The following is a 24387-nucleotide window of genomic DNA, read 5'->3' as shown; positions in this document are numbered from 1 at the left end:
ACCATCAAAGTATGTGAATACATCACCTGCTTCATTAAAGGGTTTTAGGCTCTCATTTAGTAGCAAAGTAATAGGGATATATAGAAAGCAGACAACTTTGCTGTTCTATAAATGTTTAATTTCACCCCATTCCAAAGCAAGTTCCTCCTTAACATTTCAATTCACCATTCCATAGCTGAGCATAGTCGGTCTAAAATCTAGCAGATGATGAGTGTTTCAATGCTTGTCAAACAGATCACAGATTAAGATAATTGACAACTGGGATACTCACCGGGGGTGGGGGGGAAAGAGTGTGGAGGTTATTCTCACCCTGCCACTGACTCTCTCTCTCTGCGTCTGTTTGTATTTGAGGGAACCAAAACAAAAAATGAATTAAAGTTACCCTCCCAGCTCAAGAATTTCCCCAATTTGTTGAGGATAGCATCCAGTATATTGAAAGAGAAAGCGTTCACTCAGAAGATGTAACATTCCAAGTAGATTTTCCTGTTGAAAGTTTATACTGGACCACAGGTGCTACGAAAGTTATTGATCTATAATGTAACATTATCAAATTTATTGAAAAAAATATAATTTATGTTTTAAATTTCAAAACATCTTCAGGAGGGGGCAAAATAGAACAGCGGCACAATTGGGAAATGTGCATTATTAAAGCTATAAATCCACCTAGGAGGAAGAAAAGTGGGTTTATCCTTCAGATGTGGGGAGAAAGAGGGCTGAGAGAAAGTAGCTGGTTTCCCCGCGAGTTCAGTATATAATGTTTTTAATTTTATTTGACTGAAATAAGCTCAATGTTTCCTATGCTGCATTTTTTTGAGGAAGTTCAGTGGATGTGTAAGAAGTTGCCTTCAGCCATTCCTTAGCATAACGTGTGCACTAAGGCCCAATTCAGAAAAGCACATAAACACATACAAAGTTGGAGGACTGGAAGGGACCTCAAGATGTCATCTATTCCATCCTGCTGTGCTGAGGCAGGACCATCCCTGACAGGTGTTTGTCTTACCTGTTCTTAAGAACCTCCAATGATTGGGATTCCACAATCTCCCTAGATAAGCTGATTAATTCCATCCCTAGTCAATAAAGCACTTAAGTATATGCCTAAAGCTAAGCATATGCTTAAAATGTATCAACTTTAATGGGACCTAAGCACAGCCTTAAATGCTCTCCTGATTAGGGATGTTTTCCTAAATTGGGGCCTAAAAAGGAATGATCCTATAGTCTGAAGGTGCTTAGATACCCTGTTAATGGATGAGATGTAAAAGAAGAGAATCATCCATATGGCAAAATTTGGGATTATTCAAATATGAACTGGGTCCACTTCCCCAAGGCCTGTTAGTTACACTGAAAAAGCCCTCAGTTATTTGAATTTATTTGAGATAACATTTTCAGAGGCATGCATTCACCACATGTGCATGTTTGTGCATCTAGTTCATAAATCACTTTATCCTCATGTTGCTCTTCCTGCTCAGATGAAATATAGCAAAACTCTACAGTCTTTTTTACTCCTTTTACTCTTTAAATTTAAAACCATAACAACCCCCACCCCACCCCTAAGTTCTTTCAAGGCATCTTCTCAAACTTCCCAACCCTGAGCTGCATATAAGGCTAATACTTCTCTTTTTGTCTTTATTTTCTTTTGAAACAGTTTATATCACTCATTGTTTAGCTCCTCTGACAGGCTTTGGCTTTGCCATTAGTTTCACTTAAGCCTCAGAGCCTGGAAGCAGCATGGGTAACTAGCAAGAGAGGCAACAATTTGTTTTAATTCTGGCTGGGTTGGGAAGTCAGGAAAACTGGGTGATGGAGAGTATGAGATGCAGTATGCCTATATATATCCTACTTCATTACAGAGTGCTGAGAAATTTCACTGTTACCACAGCCACCACCTAGCAGGCCACAAGAACCACATTCTGTGAGACCCATAGCAAATGTTTTCATCACTATAAGAGAGGTGAGTAAAACACATTAATAGTCAGTGTTTCACTAGGAAGCTGCTGTCTGAATGTACTTCTTCTCTATAGAATCAATTGCCATTGTTGGACACTGAAAGTTACCACAACATGCTTGAATTGAGCAAAGAGGCTAAGATCTACGCCATATCCACACTGCCTCTAGTGTAGATGCAGCTTATAATGGCAAAAATGTACTTTTGCCAGTATAGCTTATTTCATTCTACCCACAAACAAAACATGCTACAAAGGTACAGTTTTACCGATATAACTAGGTCTACACTAGGGGGCTTTTGCTGGCACAGCTATGTCAGCGGCAAATCAGCCCTCATCACATCCCTTTCTAACATAGCTACGCCAGCAAAAGTTTATAGTTTAGACCTGGTCCGAGTCTCATTCTCTCTGTTGTACTGCCTACTTTCTGAGATCTGCAAACCTGACTGTGCCTCGCGTTCTAAAATCTAAGCACACCCCTGTCAGCCTTCTTTCCACCCTAGTTCAGTTGGGACTGGTGCAGACATTCTTACTTCTTCAGAAAGTTTAAGACACTGGGTCATTCCTTTTGTAATTATGCTCTGCTACAAAGTTTTGCTTTTAATTCTGCAACGTGTAGTTTTTCTTAGTATTGTCGAGATTACATAGTCCTCTTCCCTCACCCTCATCTTCTTTAAAAGGAACCACCTTGCCATCTTGCTTTCTCTTCCCTCTCCCTACCAGGATGAGAGAGAAGACAAACAGAACTAATGAAATGTCATAATTTACCAGTGTGTGTAGCTGGTGTACAGGTCCAAAGACCATATCTGTCACAATTCCACAGCAAAGAGAAAGAAAATGCCCTGTCCCAGTTGCATCCATTTGGTGATATATCCTAGTATAGAGCACACTCCAAAGGAGAAAATAAACCAAATTTCAAAAATAAGTTTATATTAGCAGCTGTAGTGTGAACACTGAAATAAGGGATTTCATAGGAGAAGGATCTCCTACAACTTTACTCTGAGACGAGCTACAATGGTGTTTAGGCATCTGAAGATGCAGATAGGCACTGAGTGGGATTTACAACAAAGTGTCAAAACACACTATGCACCTAACTTCCATTGACTTTCAATGGGGCTTTGGAGCCTTTTGAGTTAGGCACCATTGAAAGTCAATGGGAGCTAGGCACCCTTTTGTAAACTCCACTCAGCTCCTATCTGCCTCTTCAGGTGCCTAAAGACCTCTGTAAATATTGCAAATCATGCTCTTGATAACATCTGTAAAAATCTGGAGTCAAAGCTTCTCCAGTTTTATACTGGAAGATGAAAGTAGAAATCAACCACATGCACTTCATCTAGCTTCCCAGCCTCATCACAAACTTATTGCTCACCATAGACTGCTGAACTCCTTCTATGAGTTATCAGTAGACAAGCAGCCCCATCACCTTTTGCCATCATTCTGAAGAGGGCTTTTTGCAGAACATTTGTTTCCAGGGTGGAGAGGCACGGCCGTGAGAAGCGGGACAAGGGGTGTCATAGGCAATTCATTTAGGAAAGACTAACCTGAAACAGCTGCAAAGTGAGATAGACCTTAGCCGGCTTTAAGGGACTAGGAGGGGGGAACTGAATAAAATCTGACAAAACTGGTCACTCCTGTGGCTGAAGGAGTCCAGTGCCAGTACCTGTCAATTTTGTAAATCTATTCTGTTTCAAAAGCAAACCCATTGTGAATAAGATGAAATTCTGACTCCTACTCTGGCTTTTTCCTGTTTCTTCACTGGTGGAAGCTAGGGAATGAGTTTCCAAAATCTAGTAAAACAAACATTGAACATTTCTCCTCTAGATGCATCACAGGAGTTCAAAGGCTTCTCACTATCCAGCATACTTTACTTATTTTTAATTAGATTGTTTTAGAAGTGCCTTTTAAAACTTATGCTTCCATGTCAGAGGTATTCAACCCTATCTGTTAGGCTTCCCTTCAACTTAGTAAAGAATTACAAATGCAGAGATGCAATCAAGTGGTGCTGAAATGGTCAACTTTAGTGACCCTGGTAGGCATGACTCCAAAAAAGTGTTACTCACAGCACACTTGCTGATTTTATTTTAAGTTCTCAAATGCAGTAGCTGTCAGTGTGATCTTCCATCAGCCTTTATGTACACTGCAAAGAGAGCTTGCAATGTACAGTGGCCCTCCAATTAGCAGATGAAAGCTGACCATCCCCCTCAGGGTTATCTAAATGGGAATTGGATACCCACAACGCCTTAAATTGGAATGCATCTACAGCAAGCATCTGAGAATTATTAGGTTTATTTCCCAGTCACTCCTCTCACCAGCCTTCAGTCCAACTGAGCATCACCACCTCGCTTCCCATGAATCACTCACTAGAGCTGGCTAGATCATGAGCCTTTGAGAGAGGCTGATAGTTCACTCCCTCTCCTCTTTCCACCACCACAGAGGACTACTTCCTGACAGGATCCAGGTCAATCTCTCCAGTGGAAGCGTTCCATACACAGTTTCTCCTGCTTCTCTCTGACAGCATGGAGAAAAGCTCATTTTAGTGTACCCAAGTAGACAATGAGGTAGAAATTCACCCTTCCCACAAGAGCTTTTGGTATGGGCTCCTAATGGCCTTATCAACAACCAGGGAAGACGGCCTGGTCTATATTAGAAAGTTAGGTACGTTTAAAGACATCAGTCAGGGATGTGAAAAATCCATATTCCTGAGTGGCACAGTTAAGCCGACTTAAGTCCCCTTGTAGACAGCACTATGTTGACTGAAGAATTCTTCTGTTAACCTATCTACCACCTCTTGCAGAGGTGGATTACTTACGCTGATGGAAGAAGTGTAGACAAGCCTGAAGAACTTGAATCCTTTGACAAAAGCCAGCACTCAGGGGCATGCAAACAACCGGTAATGGAAAAGAAGCTGGAATTCTCTCTCAAAGCGCCTGCAATAGGCCCAAACTTCTGCAAACAACCATTGCTATTCTTGGGTCAGCAAGAAGACACGGCTTCCTGATAAACAGCACCTAACTGGCACTTAGGGAGCACTTTTCATCTGCAGTATCATCCACAGTACTAACATTTACTCAGTGGTTTCAGAGCACGACTGCAATGTTCTTCACAGCTGGGACAGGGAAGGTAGGGAGACTAGATAACTTGCTCAAAGCCAAAGAGGGAGTCAGCCTCAGTAATGGGATTAGAAAAGACGGTTACTCACCTTTGTAACTGTTGTTCTTCGAGATGTGTTGCTCATATCCATTCCAATTAGGTGTGTGCGCGCCGCGTGCACGTTCGTTGGAGACTTTTTACCCTAACAACACTCGGTGGGCCAGCAGGTCGCCCCCTGGAGTGGCGCCGGTATGGCGCCTGATATATACCCCTGCTGGCCCGCCCGCTCCTCAGTTCCTTCTTGCCGGCTACTCCGACAGTGGGGAAGGAGGGTGGGTGTGGAATGGATATGAGCAACACATCTCGAAGAACAACAGTTACAAAGGTGAGTAACCGTCTTTTCTTCTTCGAGTGCTTGCTCATATCCATTCCAATTAGGTGATTCCCAAGCCTTACCTAGGCGGTGGGGTCGGAGCGAGACGTTGCGGACTGTAAAACCGCTGCGCCGAAAGCGGCATCGTCTCTAGCTTGCTGGACCAGTGCATAGTGTGATGCAAAGGTGTGCACGGAAGACCATGTGGCCGCATGGCAGATTTCCTGTATGGGGACATGAGCCAAAAATGCGGACGAGGAAGCCTGAGCCCTGGTAGAATGGGCGGTAAGGGGTCCCGTTGGCACACTGGCCAAGTCGTAACATGCCCTGATGCAGGACGTGACCCAGGATGCGATACATTGGGAGGAGATCGCCATGCCTCTCATGCGTTCTGCTACTGCCACAAACAATTGTGGTGAACGCCGGAAGGGTTTAGTTCTCTCAATGTAGAACGCGAGACCTCTTCGGACATCCAAGGAGTGGAGCTGTTGCTCTCCTCGGGATGAGTGCGGCTTTGGGTAAAAGACTGGCAGGAAGACGTCTTGGTTAATATGGAAGGCGGAGACGACCTTTGGGAGGAACGCCGGGTGCGGTCGCAGCTGTACCTTGTCCTTATGGAACACCGTATATGGAGGGTCCACGGTCAGAGCCCGAAGCTCCGAGACTCGCCGGGCCGACGTAATCGCGACTAGGAAGGCCACCTTCCAGGATAGGTACAGCAGCGAGCATGTGGCTAAGGGTTCGAAGGGGGGCTCCATGAGCCTGGTTAGAACCAGGTTCAGGTCCCAAGTAGGGGTAGGCCGTTTGACCTGAGGGTAGAGTCGCTCCAGGCCCTTGATAAATCTTGACACCATTGGGTGAGAAAATACGGACTTGCCAGCCTCGCCTGGGTGGAAGGTGGATATAGCCGCGAGGTGGACACGTAGAGAGGAGATCGCCAGGCCTTGCTGCTTGAGAGACCACACGTAGTCCAAGATGGTGGGGACTAGGACGGCGAGTGGGTCGTGGCCGTGCTGACTGCACCAGCAGCAGAAGCGTTTCCATTTCGCTAGGTAGGTTGAACGCATGGAGGGCTTCCTGCTGCCCAACAACACTTGTTGTACTGCATCGGAACAGCGCAACTCGGACTGGCTTAACCAGCCAGGAGCCATGCAGACAGATGGAGGGACTGTAGATCTGGATGGCGCATCCTGCCGAAGTCCTGCGTGATCAGGTCCGGCCAAAGAGGTAGGACAATCGGATTCACCAGGGACAGATCGAGCAGCATGGTGTACCAAGGCTGCCGGGGCCACGCCGGAGCGATCAGGATGAGGCGGGCCTTGTCTCTCCGGACCTTGATCAGGACTCGATGGACGAGAGGGAAGGGTGGAAAGGCGTAGCAAAGACGACCCGTCCACGGTATGAGGAACGCGTCCGACAGGGAGCCTGGGGAGCGACCCTCTAGGGAGCAGAACACCTGGCATTTCCTGTTCGATCTGGAGGCGAACAGGTCTATCTGGGGAAACACCCACCTCTGGAAAATGACATAGAAGACGTCCGGACGGATGGACCATTCGTGGGATAGAAAGGATCTGCTCAGGTGATCCGCCAGGGTGTTCCGCACTCCCGGGAGAAAGGAGGCCACTAGATGAATAGAGTGGGCTATGCAAAAGTCCCACAGACATATTGCTTCCTGACACAGCGGGGAGGACCGGGTCCCGCCCTGCTTGTTGATGTAATACATGGCCGTTGTGTTGTCCGTGAATACCGCAACACAACAACCGTGCAAATGGCGTTGGAATGTCTGGCATGCTAGGCGAACGGCCCGTAGCTCCCGCACATTGATATGAAGAGTCAACTCTCTCTGTGACCACAGACCCTGTGTACGCAGGGTCCCCAGGTGCGCACCCCAGCCCAGCGATGATGCGTCCGTTGTCAGGGACACTGAGGGCTATGGGGCGTGAAACGGTAGGTCCGCACACACTTAGGAGTGCGTTGTCCACCAGCCTAGGGAGCCTAGAACATTCGGTGGAATCGTTACGATTGTGTCTATGGCATCCCTGCCTGGTCGATAGACCGACGTGAGCCAGGTCTGCAACGGGCGCATGCGGAGTCTTGCATGTCTGGTGACGAAGGTGCATGCAGCCATGTGCCCCAGGAGAGCGAGGCATGTTCGGGCAGATGTGGTCGGGAAGGCCCGCAGGCTTGTGACCATGGACACTATGGCTTGGAATCGGTGCCGGGGGAGGCTGGCCGTCGTGAGGTTGGAGTCCAGCACTGCCCCTATGAATTCTATGCTCCACGTAGGCACCAGAGTGGACTTGTCCGGATTGATGGTCAGGCCTAGGCTCGCAAACAGCTCCGTGATGATAGTGGTGTGCCCGGTCATCTGCGCTTCCGATGTGCCTCGAATGAGCCAGTCATCGAGGTAAGGGAAGACATAGATACGACGACGTCGCAGGGCAGCAGCGACGACCGCCATACACTTGGTGAATACCCGGGGGGCCGAGGAGAGCCCAAAGGGGAGGACCGTGAACTGGTAGTGGTCCTGATTCACCACAAAGCGGAGATACCGTCTGTGCGGGGGGGAAGATCGCAATGTGGAAGTACGCATCCTTCATGTCGAGAGCGGCGTACCAATCTCCGGGATCCAGGGAAGGGATGATGGTTCCTAAGGTTACCATGCGGAACTTGAACTTTTTGATGAATTTGTTCAGGCCTCGCAGGTCCAGGATGGGTCGTAGTCCCCCTTTTGACTTGGGGATTAAGAAGTATCGGGAATAAAACCCCTTGCCCCTTAGCTGCCTTGGCACTTCCTCTATAGCCCCAATGGACAGGAGCTTGCGGACCTCCTGGACAATAAGTTGCTCGTGAGAGGGGTCCCTGAAGAGGGACGAGGAGGGAGGATGGGAGGGGGGTGGAGAAACAAACTGAAGATGGTAACCAAACTGCACCGTGCTCAGGACCCAACGATCCGAAGTCAGCTGGGACCATGACGGTAGGAAGTGGCGGAGGCAGTTGAGGAAATGAAGTGGATCCAGAGAGGAGATTGGTAAGCTGCTCTCGGGCGCACCTTCAAAAGTTCGCCTTGGGTCCCTGCGGTGGCTTTTCGGACCTGGAAGTGTTACCCCTTTGAGGACCCGACTGTCGTCTACGATTTGGCCGGCCTCGCCTCCGGTTGAAATCTTGTCTGGGGCGAGGTGGGGGGTAAGTGCGCTGATGGTAGGGGCGGAATGGCCTTCTCTGAGTCTGGGGCGTGTGCATTCCCAGTGAGCGCATGATGACCCGGTTATTCTTCAGGCTCTGTAGCCTGAGATCCGTCTTTTCAGAGAAGAGGCCCTGCCCGTCGAATGGCAGGTCCTGGATCATGTATTGTAGCTCCAGCAGTAGTCTGGAAGACTGCAGCCACGATATACGGCGCATGGCTACGCCCGACGCCAGAGTCCTCGCTGCTGAATCTGCGGCATCTAAGGACGCCTGTAGCGAGGTTCTGGCGACCCTCCTGCCCTCTTCCAGGAGAGATGAAAATTCCTGGCGTGAGTCCTGGGGGAGCAGCTCTGTAAACTTGCCGACAGCCTCCCAGGTGTTGTGGCTGTAACGGCTCAGGAGGGCCTGCTGGTTCGCCACACGGAGCTGAAGGCCTCCAGCAGAATAAATTTTACGGCCCAGCAAGTCCATGCGCCTGGCTTCCCTGGATTTCGGTGCAGGAGCCTGTTGGCCGTGGCGTTCCCGCTCGTTGACTGACTGTACCACCAAGGAGCAGGGTGTATGTAGAGGTATTCATACCCTTTGGATGGTACCATATACTTCCTTTCCACGCCGCGGGCACTGGGTGGAATGGAGGCCGGAGACTGCCAGATGGTGTCCGCCTTTGCCTGGATCGACTTAATGAAGGGGAGGGCTACCCTGGTCGGTGCCTCCGCCGAGAGGATGCTTACTACCGGGCGGGTCCTCTACTTCCGGGACTTCCTCTACAGGAAGGTTTATGTTCTGGGCCACGTGCCTCAGCACGTCCTGATGCGCCCGGAGATCGATCGGCGGGGCCCTGATGAAGATGTGCCCGCTACCGCCTCATCCGGGGACGAGGACAAAGACACCCCAGGGAGGAGTGGTTCTTGCACGGAAGCCTCGTCCAGAGGGGCCTCCGTTTCCCAGGCATCCTGCTGCCCCAGGGTATCCGTGGGGTCTTCCTCCATACCTGAGGGGGGGGGGGGGCGACTGATTGTGGCCTCTGGTGCACGACACTCCGATGGGTTGGAGCGAGCTTGTCCTGAAGGTTTGCCTTGGGCTTGGTGGTATGCCCAGGGCGTCCAAAAGGACCATTGGGGTGGACCCTGGTCCGTGCGGGCGTGCACATCTGAACCCCCGTAAGAGGCGCTGTCCATATGGGAAGAAGCGGACGAGTGCCTCGAAGGCCATGGAGGAGCCGCCGAAGACTGTGGCAGGCCTCTGCGCATCCCGACGTTGCTGCGCGGTGCTGGTGAACGGTACCGGGAGTCATGGCGGTACCGTGATCTAGACCGGGACCTGCTACCAGCTCGGTGCCGGGAGGTCGACCGGTGCCGTCCACTGCCGTGCCGGGATCTGCTGCGGTATGAACGTCAGTGCCGCGATCTAGACCGGTGCCGAGAATAGTACGACGGCGACTGGGATCTTGAACGGTGCCGCGAGTACGACCGGTGCCACTGGTAGCGGTCCCGGGACTGCGAGCGGCATCTAGATCTCGAGCGGCGACGCTGGGAGTGGTCCCTCGATTTGGAACGGGACCGATGCCCGGTAGTACCCGGCGAATGCAGCCGTACCATGGCGGGCTTGCCCAGCGATTGGATAACCCACACCGGCGGTGCCGGGGGTTGGGGCAGCTCGGGCTCTATCAATGCGATGATATCGCGTGCTGCTGAGAAGGTCTCCGGCGTGGAGGGCGCGACAAGCTCGACCCCTGTCCTCACTGGGGAGCTGAAGGGCACCGGACTCAACGGTTTCTGAGGGGCCGGAGTCGACGGTGTGACGACGCTCGGTGCCGCGGTGGATTACGGTGCCGGGCGGTCAGGTTTTAAGGCATGCTCTGACTGTGGTGCAGTTGCAGGCACCGCAGGAGCCCTGTGCTTTTTGCTCCTCGGGGAGAGGGAGCGGTGCCAGCTAGGGTGCCGGGCCGGTGCCGAGCAGGAAGTTGGAGCCTTCGCCGGCGCCGGGCGGTCCGGAGCGGAGGCAACACTTGGTCCCGGTGCCGGAGACGGTGCCGACGGTGGGGGAGTCAGCGCTGCCTCCATCAGGATCTGCTTCAGGCGACTGTCCCGCTCCTTCTTCGTTCGGGGCTTGAACGCCTTGGAGATCCGACCCTTGTCCACAAGGTGGGACTCGCCTAGGCACCTCAGGTAGGAGTCGTGTGGATCTCCTGTTGGCATCGGCTGATGACAGGCCGCACAAGGCTTAAATCCGGGTGAACCGGGCATGGGCCCCGGCACCGCGGGGAGGAAAAAGGGGCGAAACCCCGATCCTCAGATAACTATATACAACTATACTTACTTAACTTTATAACTACAACTATTACTATAATAACTGAACTATATACACTAGACAGTAGAAGAGTGAAACGCTAGGGAGGTGGAGAATGGCTAGCCGTGCTCCACAGTTCCAACGACCGACACGGGCGGTAAGAAGGAACTGAGGAGTGGGCGGGCCAGCAGGGGTATATATCAGGCGCCATACCGGCGGCACTCTAGGGGGCGACCTGCTGGCCCACCGAGTGCTGCTAGGGTAAAAAGTCTCCGACGAACGTGCAGGCGGCGCGCGCACACCTAATTGGAATGGATATGAGCAAGCACTCGAAGAAGAACACAAATTGCTGGATCCCAATCTGATACTCAGACCAGGACTGCCTCCCTAGAGTCACATCTAGAGCTGAGCATTCTGTCTGTCTAGCATTCCCAACCCAAGTTGGAACAAGGGACAGAGTTTGGTTTCCCATTCAGTCACCTGCACGGCCATTCTTGGCTACCACGAGGGGAACTTTTTTGTTTACACAGCCTCTAACAGCACATGTATAGATTTCATCAATGTATGAAAAAAAGAACCCTGGGACCTAGACAGCTGGCAATCATGTTACTTGGTTAGTCTCCTTGGGAAAAAAACATCAGGCAGGTAGGCTACTAAATTGTTCCACTGGTTCACTTGCTGGCTCAGTATGCATCAGTTCTACCACCACCATAAACACCATGGGGCAACTTCCGTGAAAAAGGTGCAAAACAGATGCAGCAAAGGGGAAGAGAGGCAGCCCTAACTAACAGAAAGGCCATGGAGGAACTGACATTGGAAGACAGACTGAAAATTAAATATATACAGTTTGGAGAGAAAAGGAGACTAAGAAATGACAGGATAACAGTCTACATATACTTCCAGGGTGTCCAGGGAGAGGAGGGTAAAGTACATTGTTCAAGGTGTCAAGGAGAGAGAGATAACAGTATGAGATTGTTCAAGGGAGAATTTTGACAAGGTATCAGGAAAATTTTTCTGCAGTTAGAGGAGTAAGAATGTAGAATGCTCTCTAGGGCATTAGTAGAAGCATCATCCCTGGAATATTTAAAAGTAAGTTAGATAAAGCACTTGTAAATATTCAGTAGGGACAATCTTGCACACTACAGGAGCTGAGGGAACTAGATGGCTGGCGGTGTTTTTGACACCTCTAATATCTAGGATTATATTAGTTTGAAAAACTGAAAAATCTAAATGGCATTAAAGTACTTATATATGTGGAATACTTTAATGCATTAGACATAAAAGGACACTAAAGGGAACAGGTTATTTTCTTTTCTTAAGTGCATTTTAATGCTCATGAAATATGCTCAGTTTCTGGTATTAGATCCACCCAAGGCATACAAGATGGGCAGTATCTGTGCAAAACTTCCTCCACATCCTGCCCATCCCCTCTAACAATGTACCTCCATGCTGAACTAAAAGGAGTACATCTCAAGGCAAGAGGTCAGTTCATTCTTTCATTCAATCTTTGGCCTCTGGTACCACTGCAAACAAGGGGAATAATTAATGCTGGATGGTTCAGGCAGTTGGTAGCTAAAACAGAAGAAGACGGTCTAGCAGTTTGAGTGCTGGCTGAGAACAGAGAAGACCTAGGTTCAAGTCCTTGCGCCACTAAGGGCTTCCTATGTGACCTTGGGCAGGTCACTTGGTCACTCTGTGCCTCAGTTGCCCATCTGTAAAATAGGGACAACAGTACTTCTCACAGTGATGTCGAGAGGATAAATACATTAAGGGCTGTATTCTCATACTACAATGATGAGGTACAAATAAATACCTATGGTCAATCTGAGCTGTCTGTACTAAATTCTTATATTTTCCATTTGGCTATGAGCCCTAAGTAATCCCTTTAACTCCAATTACGGAGTCAGCTAACCTAAAATTTATCCTCAGATTATAGGCTAACCTGTTTAATTCTTTTACCTTTACTCCACTAGCAACTAATTTGACAGCTGACTTCCCTTAGTGAACATTCACATACAGTAGAACCTCAGAGTTATGAACTGACCAGTCAACCACACACCTCATTTGGAACTGGAAAAGTACACAATCAGGCAGCAGCAGAGACAAAAAAAACAAACAAACCAACCAACCAACCACAGGACAGTACTGAGTTAAACGTAAACTACTCACAAAATAAAAGGGAAAGCAACATTTTTCTTCCACATAGTCAAGTTTCAAAGCTGTATTAAGTCAATGTTCAATGGTAAACTTTTGAAAGAACAACCATAACATTTTGTTCAGCATTAGGAACATTTCAGAGTTACGAACAAGCTCCACTCCTGAGGTGTTCGTAACTCTGAGATGCTACTGTAATCCAAAGTCTGGCCATGGCTTTGAAAATTTTCATCTGACTCTAGCCCAATAACATTTCTGTTAAGGAAGACTACACTTACGGCAGAGTACAGAGTACATGCACGGCACGTCCCCCTAGCATGGGTATAAATAGTTGTGTAGACGGTGAGGCACTGCTTAAGTGAGTAGAGTAAAGATACACCCTAAGGTTCTGGTGTATACGCAATATGCACTCTGCACTCCTAAGCAGTGCCTCCTTCCTTTACATTGCTATTTTTAGAAGTTTAGCATCATGCTGCCTCCCCACTGCCGGAGCCTTTCCCCACTGTTTCCCCCCACCACAGCCTTTCACAGCAGCTTGTAGCTACACATACCCTATGTGCCACTGGCAGTTTAGACGAGGCCTAAGAAGCTACAAAATACTGGTGTATCTCCTTTGTTTTAAAGACTATTTACATTCTATGAGAAACTCACAACAGCTCTGGCATACTGGAAGGAAGCTGAGTAAAAAAAGTGCCCCAGTTAGCTGGAAATCTAGGATATCCTTAGGCAGACAGAAGTGTGCTTCAGAGATGACACACATTGTCTGTATCTACACCACTGAAACTGCTGGCTGAAACTAATTTTCAAATGGCAATTGTGTAGAGAGAATATAGTTTTGCTAAGATGATTTTAAAAACAAAGGCTTATCGTAACCTAGTCCCAGATTTGGACCTTAGCGTCCAAAATATGAGGGTTAGCATGAAAACCTCCAAGCTTAGTTACCAGCTTGGACCTGGTAAAGCTGCCACCACCCAAAAAATTAGAGTGTTTTGGGGCACTCTGGTCCCCCCAAACCTTCCCTGGGGACCCCAAGACCCAAATCCCTTGAGTCTCACAACAAAGGGAAATAAACCTTTTCCCTTCCCCACTCCAGGTGTTCCTGGAGAGATACACAAAAGCAAGCTCCGTGAATCTAAACAGAGGGATTCCACCCTCCCCATTTCCAGCCTTGGAAAACAGAAGTACCAAGAGCTAATCTTTCTTCCTCCCTCACCCAGAGGGAATGCAAAGTCAGGCTAGTAAATCTAACACACACAGATTTCCCCCTGACTTCTTCCTCCCACCAATTCCCTGGTGAGCACAGACTCAATTCCCTGGAGTTCCCCACTAAAGAAAAACTTCAACAGGTCTTAAAAAGAAAGCTTTATGTAAAAAGAAAGAAAAATACATAAAAATGGTCTCTCTGTATTAAGGTGACAAATACAGGGTCAATTGCTTAAAAGGAATATGAATAAACAGCCTTATTCAAAAAGAATACAATTCAAAGCACTCCAGCAACTATACACATGTAACTACAAAAAAACAAACCTATCTTTTTGTACTTACAACTGGGAAACAGAAGATTAGAAAGCAGGAAACAGAAATCCTCTCATAGCCGAGAGAGCAACAGGCAGAAGACCCAGAACAAAGGACTCACACACACTTCCCTCCACCCAGATTTGAAAAAGTCTTGTTTCCTGATTGGTCCTCTGGTCAGGTGTTTCAGATTACTTCTTTCCAGGTGAAAGAGACGTTAACCCTTAGCTATCTGTTTATGACAAGGCTGGAGAAAGGATATAACTTTGCTAAATTGATTAAAACTCTATCTGCCCTAGTGACACAACTGTGCCAAATGAAACCACTGGCTTTTTCCACAGAGTAGATGAGGCTTGCAACAAGGTGTCTTGCCTCAAAGGGTTGGAAGCACGGGGCCAGCCAACCCTGATTAATAAGGAGTTACTCCTGAGAGGAATCAGATGCTTTTCGTGACAAGAACAGCAGGAAGCTGTAGAGAGAGGGAAGTTTAGGAAGCTGTAGCAGAGACTGAGGGAAAGCTCCTGCAGGAAAGACCCTGAGACCAGGAGAGCTGCTCTAGCTAGCTAGAACTGGGAGTAGCCTGTTAAAACAGAAGGAACATGACCTTGACAGCAGGGTGTTTGGAAGGCAGAGCCTGAAAGCTGAGCTCCAGCCAGGAAAGTCTGGGAGTGATGACTGAATTGGGACTCAGCTCTGGAAAGGAGTGCTGGGAGAGAAAGAGAGAGAGAGAGACTGAACTGGGGTTGGGGCCTGGAAGGCCAGAATGTGTAAGGACTAAATAAACTGGACTCCAGAAGGGAAATGTTTAAACTACCTTTCGTCTGGAGGTGTGCAATTCTTGCACACCTGTGAAGAGAGGGAAAACAGAGGCAGGGTGCTGCAGAGTAACCTCTTACCATGTGGGGGTGATCCAGAAGCAGCTGACCCTGTTACAGGGCTCTTTCAACTTCTAATTAATTTGATATGTTTTCCTGTTCAATCTTAGTTCTTTGGTTGATCTTCCAACCCCGCGAGAACTATAAAAGCCAGTATATAGAATTCCATGGCTTATGTCTTGATGTGAGACCCCTGCAAAGCTATAATTTAAATCTTTTGGTAAGAGACTGGTTTCTCTTGGGACGCAGCCTTCAGTCAGATGGACTGTACCACAACCTCTCTCACCAGCTAAAAAACAGTCCTAGATCCCAGACAACTTCACAATCACAGTTCAATTTTTGACCATATTGTAGACAGTATTGTCTCATTTTAAAATCAACGCATCTTCATGAAGGACTCAAAGACCTGAATGATGAACAAGACTGTGTACTAGAAATGAAGGAGAGAGGAAGGAAAGACAAGGTTACTGAGGGCAAGAGTTAATTAAAGTGTCTGAGAGTATATCTACACTATGAAATTAGGTTGATTTTATAGAAGCTGATTTTTTAGAAATCAATTTTATACAATCGATTGTGTGTGTTCCCACTAAGTGCACTAAGTTGGCGGAGTGTGTCCACAGTACCAAGGCTAGCATCGACTTTCGGAGCATTGCACTCTGGGTAGCTATCCCACAGTTCCCGCAGTCTCTGCTGCCCATTGGAATTCTGGGTGGAGCTCCCAATGCCTGATGGGGCAAAAACATTGTCATGGGTGGTTTTGGGTACGTCGTCAGGCCCCTCTCCCTCCCTCCTTCTCTCTGTGAAAGCAACGGCAAACAATAATTTCTCACCTTCTTTCCTGGGTTACCCGTGCAGATGACATACCACGGCAAGCATGGAGCCCACTCAGCTCGCCGTATGTCTTCTGGGTGCTGCTGGCAGACATGGTACTGCATTCCTACACAGCAGCAGCTCCATGCCTTCGCGACAGCAGACGGTGCAGTATGACTGCTAGCCATCGTCCTCTTCTCCTGGGTGCTTCTGGCCGACCTCAGTGAGGTCGGTCGGAGCGCCTGGACATAAATGTGAGTGACTCTGGGTCACTCTCTTCTTTAAGTTTTGTCTCATGGAGATTCAGTCCTGCCTGAAATATCATGTGAGCTGGAGGCTTCTGCCTCAGGCTGCTCTCCCAGCCAGCAGCACTGCGCGGTCGCACCTACCCCTTGCTCCCATGGCTCATGAAGCCTGGACAGTAGTAAGGAGCAGTTTAACTATAGGCTGAGCAAGTGCAGAATGGTGGTAGAATGTGCATTTGGATATTTAAAAGCTCGCTGGCACAGTTTACTGACGCAGTTAGACCTCAGCGAAACCAATATTCCCATCGTTATTACTGCTTGTTGTGTGCTCCACAATATCTGTGAGAGTAAGGGGGAGACATTTATGGCAGGGTGGGAGGTTGAGGCAAATTGCCTGGCCGCTCATTACACGCAGTCAGAAACCAGGGCGTTTAGAAGAGCACAGGAGGGCACGCTGCGCATCAGAGAAGCTTGAAAACCAGTTTCATGACTGGCCAGGCTACGGTGTGAAAGTTCTGTTTATTTCTCCTTGATGAAAACCTGCCCCCTTGGTTCACTCTACTTTCCTGTAAGCCAACCCCCCTCCCCTCCCCCTTTGATCACCACTTGCAGAGGCAATAAAGTCATTGTTGTTTCAAATTCATGCGTTCTTTATCAATTCGTCACACAGATGGGGGGGATAACTGCCCAGGTAGCCCAAGAGGGGTAGGGGAGGAGGGAAGTACATGGCCACACTGCACTTCAAAACTTATTGAATGCCAGCTTTCTGTTGCCTGGGCAGTCCTCTGGGGTAGAGTGGAGTTCTGATAGCATGGATTCCTCTCCCCATACAGCAATCAGATCCAGTACCTCCCGTTCGGTCCATGCTGGAGTTCTTTTGAAATTCTGGGACTCCATGGTCACCTCTGAGCTTGCCACACTGGCCAAACAGAAAATGAAATTCAAAGGTTTGTGGGGCTTTTCCTGTCTACCTGGCCAGTGCACTGTTGAGAGTACTGCCCAGAGCGGTCACAATGGAGCACTCTGGCATAGCTCCCAGAGGCCAATACCGTCGAATTGCGTCCACACTACCTCAAATTCGACCCAGCAAGGTCCATTTCAGTGCTAACCCTCTTGTCGGGTAGGAGTACAGAAATCGATTTTAAGAGCCCTTTAAGTTGACAAAAATGGCTTAGTCGTGTGGACGAGTGCAGGGTTACATCGATCTAACACTGCTAAATTTGACCTAAACTTGTAGTGTAGACCAGGGCTAAGAAAAGGTAATGGCAGCAAAGTCACAGGCATTAATGCCACCGAAGAGGTTAAGTAAAATAAGAGAGGATTTTTACAAGTGCATTATGAAATTAGAAAATCATTCCATAGAAAAGATGGTTTTATAGTGACAAGATTTAAAATTCTCTAACCACACTTCAATAGTCTCAAATTAGTTATTTCAAGAGACTTTCCAAACAAAAATCCATCGTGGGCAACAACTAAACAAAAGCATTTCAAACTTTTCTAGAAGTGATAACCAAACCATCCAGCATTCTAGATGATCTGCAGCTTTTCAAACTAATAAAAAGACTGGACGGCATGAGACTGGCATATATATGAGACATCTTATAAACTAAGTGCCCCATTATCCTATTATATTGGTCAATATAGATAAAAAAGAAAAAAAAAACAAAACTTACAAATGATGAGCCATATTGTTGCTTCCATGAGTCTTGCCATTGGAGGAGAAGTTTTTTTAGGAAATCTCTGCAAGGATTTCTTTACTGTCCTGATTGGGCTTTTCTTTCTACCTCATGGTAAAGTCACCCAAAGCCTGGTGGGGGGAAACTCACTGGGGACCTGGGCCACCCATACAGAGGCCTTGTATCCCTACCGTGGTTCTGGTACTGTAGCCACACTCCCAGAGACTTCCTGTTTCCAGCAGCGGTGGCTCTGGGGCAAGAAGCAGGGAACACTGTATCCACTTTTCTGGCTATGTTCTACAGTTCCAGAGGAGATATGCAAAATATCCTGCCAACAATGCCTCTTCCTTCCCAACTCCATGCCAACCCCACTGCCTCCCTTGTATGGGCCCTAGACCAGGTGAAGAGTTCTCTGCTGAGGTTGGGATGGCAGTGCTGTGAAAATACATGGACTCCCCCTCCTTTCTCCCAGCATGTGAAGGAAGGGAGACCTGCACATGGAAGATGTCTCCACATGTAAACTCAAGAAGGGTATGATCTGGACCAGTGGATTTACAGGTTTTACATCATTTGAGCGTATAAAATCAAAAGAGACTGGGCAAATCATAAATGTCCTTAGAGCCAAGATGCTTGCTTAAAAACAATAATCCCGCATTAATCCATTTTAGCTTGATCAAAAAGAGTTCCCTTTAGTCAATCTGATTTTCCTCAATAAAATATCTATGCACCATACTCCATAACCAGTGCAGCCACACTACAGTTTAAGAGATAATGTAAAATATATCCAAAGTCTGCATGGATTCATTTTGATGGAGACAATAGAAATGCAAAACAGAAATTACTTCAATAAAGACTACAGCATGAAATTTATAAATGATTATGTCAAACGTTTAAGTCAGAAACATGTTGAGATGCAATGATGCAGATTACAAATATATGTTCTGGGAATGTTTTAAAAAATGGTGTGTGTCTGTGTGAATATTGAACACAGGAAAATATAACAGAGATTGCTCAAGGATCCATCCTAGAACTGGTGGTGTTTAATATATTTATTAAATGACCTGGAACAAGGGACTAACAGTAATGAAGCTAAATTTGTGGATGACACAATTGCTTAGGTTAGTCAAGTCTAGAGAGTATTGTGAGGAATTTCAGAAGGATCTAACAAAGCTGGGTATTTGGAAAATATAATGGAAGAAGATGCTCAGTGTAGGTAGGCACAAGGAAGCATACGTTGATAGGCACCAATCTGACCTCAGCATTGCTGGGTTCTAAATTAAATTACAAAACTCAAGAAAGAAACATGGGTATGTTTGGTGAAAGCCCCATGAAAACCTCTATGCAAACCGCAGGAATGTTCAAAAATGCAAATGAGACATTAGGTTATACTAAGAAAGGGAGATAAAATACTGAACATATTACAATGCCTTTCTACAGAATGATGATGCATCCTCACCTTGAATTCTATGTTCAGTTATGGTCATCCCATCTCAAAAAAAGGATATAGCAGAAGTAGAAGAGGTTCTGAGAAAGAACAACATTTGTTGGAAGCCTTTAAAGACATATGTATAAGAAGATATTATACAGGTACACAAAATAATCATAGAATATCAGGGTTGGAAGGGAACTCAGGAGGTCATCTAGTCCAGCCCCCTGCTCAAAGCAGGACCAATCCCCAGACAGATTTTTGCCCCAGATCTCTATATGGCCTCCTTGAGGATTGAACTCACAACCTAGGTTTAGCAGGACAATGCTCAAACCACTGAGCTATCTCTCCCCACCAAAATGACCCAGAGTATAGTAAATGAGTGATTATATTTACTCCCCCTTTTAAACCAGCCAGTAAATTGATAATTATTTAGTACCTAGTAAAAGGAAATATTTTTATACATACAAAGTGTAATTAGCCTCTAGGATTCAAAAGAGGAGTAGACATCCATATGAATACTACCACCTTTCAGTTACAGTAGATGAGGTAAAATTTAAGACGTATAAATTCTCACACACAATCTTTGGGACATAATGCAACCAATTATTCCCTAGATTTATGAAGAAATCTCTCTGACAGACAAATTTTTGGACAACTGTTTCCTATGGGAACTTTATCCTTTTCTCTGAAGCATCCGGTACTGATGCTATTGGACACAGAATACCAAACAAGGTGGACTGAATCAGTATGGCAGTTTCTAAGATCTGCATGTATAGGACGGAAAAGTGAAAAATATAGAAAGGGTTGGTAGCACTGCCTACTTTAATATTACCTGATATTTCCCATTATATGATCCATTTTCATTTCAATACAACTTTGCCAAATGAACCATCTGGGCTGACATTTTCCATGCTGAGTGTCTGCCTCAGGGTTGGTGTAGAGCAGGGGTCAGCAACCTTTCAGAAGTGGTGTGCCGAATCTTCATTTATTCACCCAAATTTAAGGTTTCACGTGCCAATCATATACTTTAACACTTTTAGAAGGTCTCTTTCTATAAGTCTATAATATATAACTAAATGATTGTTGTATGTAAGGTAAATAAGGTTTTTAAAATGTTTAAGAAGCTTCATTTAAAATTTAATTAAAATGCACAGCCCCCTTGACCAGTGGCCAGGAGCCAGGCAGCGTGAGTGCCACTGAAAATCAGCTCACATGCCTCCTTCGGCACACATGCCATAGGTTGCCTACACTTGGTGTAGAGGGAGGGGATGGTTTGGAAAAATTCAGCCAAATTGGCTTAGCCATTTTTGCCAACAAGGCTAGGGAAAGATACATTGGCAAAACAATGTTATATTAAATCTCTTCTATAAGCAGCCCTAGCACCCTCATGCTTTGGAGCAGGAATTGAAATTTGGCAGCGGATGGCTTTTTTGTCAGGGATTTGTCTTGTCATCCCTTTGAAAATCTGCCCATATTTGGACAAGTTATAAGTCTTTGAAAAATTGAAGACTTGCCAGAGCTTCGCATCTTAAGTTTCCAGAGATTCTGTCTGTGCTCGGAATGCTCCAACCCAGTACAGAGTAGGACTTTTCCTACAAAGTGTACCTCTGGGCTGCTGCAGGCACTGGTCCAGACATCAAAACTGAGAGAGGGAGACTGTTTCTCCTGTGCTCATTATGTCACTTCTGCTAGGGCCAGACAGTCAGAGGAAACTACCCGATTTGAAGACAGAATGGCAATGCAGACAGGGGGAGTAGAATGGGACAAGGAGCCTTGGAGGGAGTGGGTCAGAGAGACAGGAATTGGGAGCCAAAGGAGGAGAGAGATCTGATGAGGAACCAGGGTGTGGAAGGAGAATTGACATTGGCTGGGCAAAGAGACTAAGACAACAAGCCAAGCAGAGGTTGAGAGGAGCATCTGAGATTGGATTAAAAACATAAGAACGGCCATACTGGGTCAGACCAAGGTCCATCTAGACCAGTACCCTGTCTTCCAAGAGTGGCCAATGTCACCTGCCCCCGATGGAATGAACAGAACAGGTAATCATCAAGTGATCCGTTCCCTGTCACTCATTCCCAGCCTCTGGCAAACAGAGGCTAGGGACACTATCACTGCCCATCCTGGCTAATAGCTATTGATGGCCCTATCCTCCATGAATTTATCCAGTTCTTTTTTGAACCCTGTTATAGTCCTGGCCTTCATAACATCCTCTGGCAAGTTCTACAGGTTGACTGTGCTTGTGTGAAGAAATACTTTCTTGTGTTTGCTTTAAACTTGCTACCTATTAATTTCATTTGGTGACCCCTAGTTCTTGTGTTATGAGAAGTAAATAACACTTGCTATGTACTTTCTCCACACCAGTCATGATTTTGTAATGAGGAGGCCCACAGAGGAATAGGGAGGGGTGAAGCAGAGACAGATCTGACAAGGACACAGGCAGGGCAGGGCAATTGGGACTGGATGAGCAAGGGGCAAAGGAAACTGAGATGGGGAGCAGGTGACTGTGATTGCACAAACTGGGCAAAAAGTGGGACTGGGAGCCTGGGAGAAAAATGGAGATTGGATGAGGATCTGGGTGGGGAGACTGGGACCAAGATGAGAAGCTTAAGGAGTGGAGACTGGGATTTTGACAAGGAGCCAGGGTGGGGAAGAGACAGGACTAGGACAGGTTGGAGGAGATGAGGCAGAAGGGAACAAGTTTGTGGGGAAATGGGCAGAAGAGTCTATTCTCATCAAAGCATGCTCCCCTCCAGAGTCTAGAATGAGAATGAAGATTTCCAAGTTTCACCATTCCTCTGCTGTGAAACCCACTGGGCAAAGCATCCCATCTCCCAACAATGTACTACTGCTATCAGTTATTCCATAAACTCAAGTGACAGAGATCGGATGTAAAGGTTCCAAACCTGCTGATGACCCATATGAGTGTCAATGCAATGCCACATGATGGAATTTGTTGTTTTCTACTTGCTTTTAAAAAATAAAAAATAAAAAATCTGCAAAATAACACACAAAAGTACATAAAAGAACATTATCAAGGCTGCAAAGCCAAGCACTCAGAAGTTAGGAAGTGTAAGAATTAAGGTTCCATGCACAACCTTCATTTGGCCTCCTTGTGCATATGGATTATCTTTAATTATATTATATGTTTTTCCACAGGGCCCCAGCCTCATTCAGTGCACAGGCTAGAGCTGAATCAGGGTAGTGCCATGAGGAGATTGTGGGACCCTGGCTTCATTTATTTCAAAAGATGGAAGTTATGTAACAAATGAGGCAGTGGATTGCAGGAAGAGAAAGGCTGATCTCATCTACACCTGGGTGAAATGTTTTAGGCAAATAGTAAATTCACTAAAAGGGGTAGTTTCAGGCAGACTGAAGTTATTTGTTAATTTGGGTCAAATTCGGCAGACAGTTCCATTCGAATAAAGAAATGAGGAAAACATTTAGGAAGTCAAAACTGTTCATTTCAACATTTTCTGAATGAAAATGTGAGGGGGTGGGTTTTCTCCCTAGTGCTCCTGAGAGGCCAGGCATCTCAGCTGCTCCAATAAGCACCCACAGGACACTTCTTAACTCAAATATTTACCCAAAACAGATTTCTCTTTATTGAGTTACCTGTGTCAGTTGGGCCCTGAAACAGTCCAACAGAGAAGCTTTAATGCAAAACAGGAAAAACAAACAGGCTCATGTGCAGTGCAGTCCTGGCCATTTCCTTTTCTCAGGTGACATGCTTCCCATCCTCCTATCATCCCAAAGCACATTCTCCACAGTCCTCTCCAGCCTAAGCTGTTTTACTGGGCTACTTTGGCTTTCTTGCAACCTGTTTTGGTCACCCACTGCCTAGAATCCTTTCCAGACAGGTCTAGCTCACAGGATCCCCTTTCAGTTACGTCCCTGCTCTGGCAGCCTTCCTCTCAGACAGCAGGCTTGTAGAACTAGTCATGACCTAATTAGCTATAGGTGTCTTTCACGAGGCTCAAAAACCTCCTCATAAGCAGGCTGCTGGTCATAAGGGACTTGGTCCCTTTTAGAGGGATCAGGGCCAAGCACCTGTGACAGACCCAAAGGTTTAGAAATTGTCAATTAGACTTGACCTGCACACTTTGTTTTGTTTTGGTGAGGAGAAAAAAAAAAATCAATAGACTGGGTACAAATCAAAATTTTTCAGTTAAAACAAAATTAGAAGAAAATTATCAATTAATTTGCTGATATCTAGTTGCATGGTTAAGGCAGTTTAATTCTGCTCTGGAGAACTGAATTCCCTGCCTCTGCCATAGAGTTCCTGCGTACTGCTAGGCAAACCACTTAAACTTTCACAGGTAGTCACAAATATGTGTTCCTCATTTTCTGGGTGCCTTATATAAGACTCTGGGGTCTGATTTCCAGAAGTGCTGAACACTCACAGCTGTAGTTGAAGTCCATGGGAACTGTGCTTTGAACATATGAAGTGTTATATAATGATAAGTATGCTGTAAAATCAGGTCCCAGGTATCTTAAACAGGGCACTAAAAATTAGTTGATCATTCTGATCTTATACTCTCTCTGTGCCTCCATTCACTACCCGGAAAATGGGAATAGCCCCATCTCCCATGGATTCTGTGAAAATAAATGTTTGTGAAGAACTCAGATACTCTTCTAGCGATAAGTATCATGGAAAATCCCACGAGGAAATGAATAATTCAGTCTTCAGAGCAGGATTAGAACAGCATGGTGGTGTGGGGCCACACGTTGAACTCTGAAGAGAAAATAAATATTGAATAGCTGGTCATTAAGTGAGCACATCCATCCTGTGCACTGAGTGAGGCAGA

General features: G+C 46.6%; 1 protein-coding gene and 1 long non-coding RNA gene across 5 annotated transcripts in view; both read right to left on the bottom strand.

Annotated features, from left to right (window-relative positions):
- The window catches only part of TMEM263 (transmembrane protein 263), a 348456-nt gene that overhangs the window by 199448 nt on the left and 124621 nt on the right, over positions 1–24387 (bottom strand). The window lies entirely within an intron of this gene.
- LOC127052183 (uncharacterized) overlaps positions 23723–24387 on the bottom strand; it is a 29159-nt gene continuing 28494 nt past the window's right edge. Inside the window, exon 4 of the long non-coding RNA XR_007774692.1 lies at positions 23723–24314. This is a non-coding gene — a long non-coding RNA (uncharacterized LOC127052183). The remainder of the gene's footprint in view (positions 24315–24387) is intronic.

Source organism: Gopherus flavomarginatus, chromosome 5, assembly GCF_025201925.1.
Source record: "Gopherus flavomarginatus isolate rGopFla2 chromosome 5, rGopFla2.mat.asm, whole genome shotgun sequence".
Lineage (NCBI taxonomy): Eukaryota > Metazoa > Chordata > Testudines > Testudinidae > Gopherus > Gopherus flavomarginatus.
The sequence above is the reverse complement of the archived record's forward strand: the minus strand, read 5'-3'. Positions and strand labels throughout refer to the sequence as shown.